We start from the raw sequence: 3,960 nt of genomic DNA on the forward strand, positions 1-3,960 counted from the left end.
ATTGTTGTCGTTGCACTGCCTGAGGGCTTGCTGCACTGTGTTCCCTCTGTGGTCCATGACGTTTAAGTTGTCCGGGTGGTAGCTATCTATTTCAGGAGTTGGTGGGCTGGACTTAACATTTGGCAGCATGTTAAGTGGAGCGTTATGTGAGTGTGGTGGCCCGTTGACCACGATCCTGAGTTGCCTGTACATATCGGAGTTTGGATATTCGATTCCACACCAATATGCACCTGCATCAGTTGGTCTGACATTAGAGATGACGATCCATGCTCCGTTGGAATGTGGGATTTTGGTCATGCTGAAACGAGAGTCTTTGTTTGGGGCAAGGGTTTTGCTCGTGGCTGCCACAACCAAATACCAATCGTACGGTCCACAGGGATCTCTGCACAGATATTTGTCATATGCAGCATAATATGCACGAATTTGACCAAATCGCCGACTTTCAGGATAGATGTTGCAAGTGAATGTTGCACTCTGCCTTTCAGTCAGGGTGACAGTCTTGGCGGGTTCGTATGTGTAGGCTTCTATCAGCATCGCTGAGCATGATAGGAGCAGGATCAGGTGGTGCATGCCGGATTTGATGGGACGAGAAGGTTGTTGTAGTTGGTCTCCCACGTCTAGCTGGTGTCTGCTGCATTCACGGAGTTATCCCTTGTTGTTCTCTCCTGTGTTCGTCCGTCATCTGTCGTCGCGTCGCCCGTCGTCACGTCGCCCGGGTTGGCAGTTGAATTCCTCCGTCGGCTCAGGGATCCTCCTGCAGTGGCTGGCGTGGACCCACGTTGCTCTCTCAGCGACCTTCACGGCAGTGTGCGTTGTCAGGAGTATCTGGAATGGACCTCGCCACCGTCTCGAGTGCCAGTGCTTCCTTCTCAGGTCCTTTATCACCACCCAATCACCGGGCTGGAAATCATGGAGTGGGGTGGAGGCTGGTGATGGGAGGGCTGCTTTCACCTGCTGAGAGATGAGAGAGAGAGAGGATGATAAGTTTTTGCAATACTGTAACATGTCATCCTCACAAAGGCCAGTGGAGGGGAGTGGTCTGGTTACAGGCTCTACTCCTAGGGATGGAGGTCTGCCAAAAAGAATTTCAAAAGGACTCATGTTCAGTCTGGACCTTTTCCTCATTCTCATGTGTAATAGAGCAATAGGCAGAGCTTTAGTCCATGGCAGTCCTGTTTCCTCACAACATTTGGCTAATTTGGATTTCAGGGTGCCATTTTCCTGTTCGACAGCTCCTCCATTGGCAGCGTGATATGAACAATGTTGTCTGAGATCAGTTGCAAGGAATTTACTGATTTGGGTTATTGCGGAATTAACAAAGTGTGAACCATTGTCACGGATCAATCTTGTTGGTATTCCCCATCTGGGAATTATTTCAGTTAACAGAGCCTTTGCTACCAGTTGGCTGCTTTGATGTTTTGCTGGAAAAGCTTCAACTCATTTTGACCCCATGTCAACCATCACCAGGCAGTATTTCTTCCCTTCTGCTGGTGACAGTTCTATGAAATCCATCATTACATGTTCGAACGGCCTGTCTGGTGGTGGGTGTGCGGCGTGTGTCATTGTTTTGTTCTTACCTGCATTATGTGTTACACAAACCATACATGACTGGCAAAACTTCTGGGCGTAAGCTGAAAAACCTTTGGTGAACCAATGTTGAGTTAGGGCATCCAGCATTCCCCCTTTTGACACATGATCCATTCCATGTGTCAGCTTTGCAAAATGGGGAAAGAAATGTTTAGGCAGGCAGGGTTTGTTATCGGGGCCCCACCACACGTCCTCTTTCTGCATGGCACAGCAGCGTTTCCACAGCGTCCTTTCCTGTGGTGTGGCAAAGGACTGCGGTGCTGTGAGGGAGCTGGGAATAGAGACTGGGGTTGAAACAAATAAAGGATCAAGGATAGTGGATTGGAGTGCAGCTCTTTTTGCAGCGGCATCACCTATTGCGTTTCCTAGAGAGACAGAATCTGACTGGTCAGAATGAGCAAGGCATTTACAAACAGCAATTGAGTTTGGGAGCAAAATGGAACACCGGTATGCGCATTGGAGAGTCATCACAGGGAACAATTACTCCTGCTGCTTTAAGAGACTCAAAGACTGGTGTTATGCCATCGATGGCTTCTTGTTTAAGTGGATATTGAGTCTTGCAAGGTCTAAAGTCTGATTTTGGAGTAATGAGAACAGGTTCACAGTCTTTGATGAGGCCAACATCATACTTACGGACAGCCCACAGTGTCTTAGGGACCTCCTGTAGGGCTGTGTAGGTTGTTCTTCGGACAAAAAACAAAAAGATTTAGAAGTGCTTTTAGGTACCAGATGGATTTTTCTTTGAGTGTGCACAACAGATGTTAAAGTTTTAGAGTAGCACTGCAGTGTTGGTGAAAATAAAATAGATCGATCAGATGTTTCTTGCCAATTGGCTGCGCGCTGACATGATTTTATAAATGGGCCCAAATCTTCCCCGTTATCTGTGTGTTTTGCAAGTGTGAGGTGTGGGACTGAATGGTCCATGGTATATGTTACATTGAGTTGGTGTGAGAGAGACTGATATAGCACACTTGTGTTGTGTTCAATAAATGTGTGTCAATGTGAGTTTGTCAAATCTCTCCCTCAACCAACCTTCCTCATATGGCTCATCAGGTCCTGGTGACACATGAGAGGTGCAATGCGGGTCCTCTATCTATTGTAGCTGATGAAACTGTTTCTCTAGCTAAAGTCACAGTCTCAGAGGCAGCTGATGGTTGCAATTTCCATTGATATGCATACTGTAGGTCTGGGGTGTGGTGAACAAAGGAGTGTGAAAAATTTGGCTCTAGATCCGATAGTCTGTGAACTTTGACACCGTCTGGGGTTGAGATCAGACAAAGGCCTAATTTGCACATCAAGTCCCTGCCCATCAGGTTAATGGGACAGACTTCAGAGAGCAAGAAGGCATGTTTGGAGCTTGTATTTGACTCATCCGCACATTTGAGTGGGATAGTAATGCTTTCTCTAATTGTTTGACCTGATGAACCAACAGAGTACACATAATCTCCACTTAATTTTGGTTTTTTAGTGAATTCTCAAACTTCTATCACAGAAATGTGTGGCTCCTGAGTCAACTAAGAATACAACATTTTGTTCTGTGATGGTCAATGTATGTTGTGGAAACTTGTTGAAATGATCAGATGTGTAGTGAACATATGTTGGAGCAACTGCATATGTGTTGTCTGAATTCTCAATAGCTTGTGTATTAATCTGCTCAGTGTGTGTGTGTGTGTGTGTGTGTGTGTGTGGTGCAGTACCTTCTTCCGGCCCCACAAGTTGGCTTGGCTTGTCAGCAGGAGTCCATCTCTCCAACAACCCCCATCCATTTTCAGTCCGACTTGTGTACTGAGGTTTGATGAGGTATTTCTGTGACAATCACGTCTCCAATGTCCACGTTGGCCACAGAGGAAACAGACATCATTTGGAGTTTTTCTTCCCCAGTTCTTGTGTCGGCCGCGTTCTTTCCCTCTAAGTTCATGACCTGGTTGTCCATGTTGTATAACTGTGTTATACATGGTTATTGCTGCCATGTGAAGCTCCTTCTGTGTTGTCTCTTCTTTTTTTTTCTTTATCTTAGGGTATTTGGTCATGGGCATGTATGGTGTGTCTGCGAAGTTCGGACAGGCGTGCATCATTCCAAACGATGCAGGCACTTGTAACAGCTGAGGCAATGTCCAGTTTTAGTCCATTTAAGAAGCAATTGCAGAGATGAATTTCCCACACATCTGGAGAATCGCTTGACTCATCAGGTAGTTGAAGGCCACTGTAGGTGTTGAATGAAGGATGAAATGGTGGGTTGCTGTTGAGATCTGGATCCAGCTTCAAAGCCGCCAACTGTGGAAACAAAGAAGAGGAGACCTGCAAGTCTGGTGTTCTTTGTGTGTGAATTTTGCTTTTCATTGGTTTCAACCTATTCACATTTAAAGCTTCTCC

The 3,960-nt window shown here is 46.1% G+C and overlaps 1 pseudogene; it reads right to left on the reverse strand.

The window, feature by feature from the left end:
• Positions 1–678: 678 nt before the first annotated feature.
• On the reverse strand, positions 679–2,055 carry LOC144466899 (uncharacterized; annotated as a pseudogene).
• Between the last annotated feature and the right edge of the window lie 1,905 nt (positions 2,056–3,960).

This window comes from Epinephelus lanceolatus, chromosome 14 (assembly GCF_041903045.1).
Source record: "Epinephelus lanceolatus isolate andai-2023 chromosome 14, ASM4190304v1, whole genome shotgun sequence".
NCBI classification, from domain to species: domain Eukaryota; kingdom Metazoa; phylum Chordata; class Actinopteri; order Perciformes; family Serranidae; genus Epinephelus; species Epinephelus lanceolatus.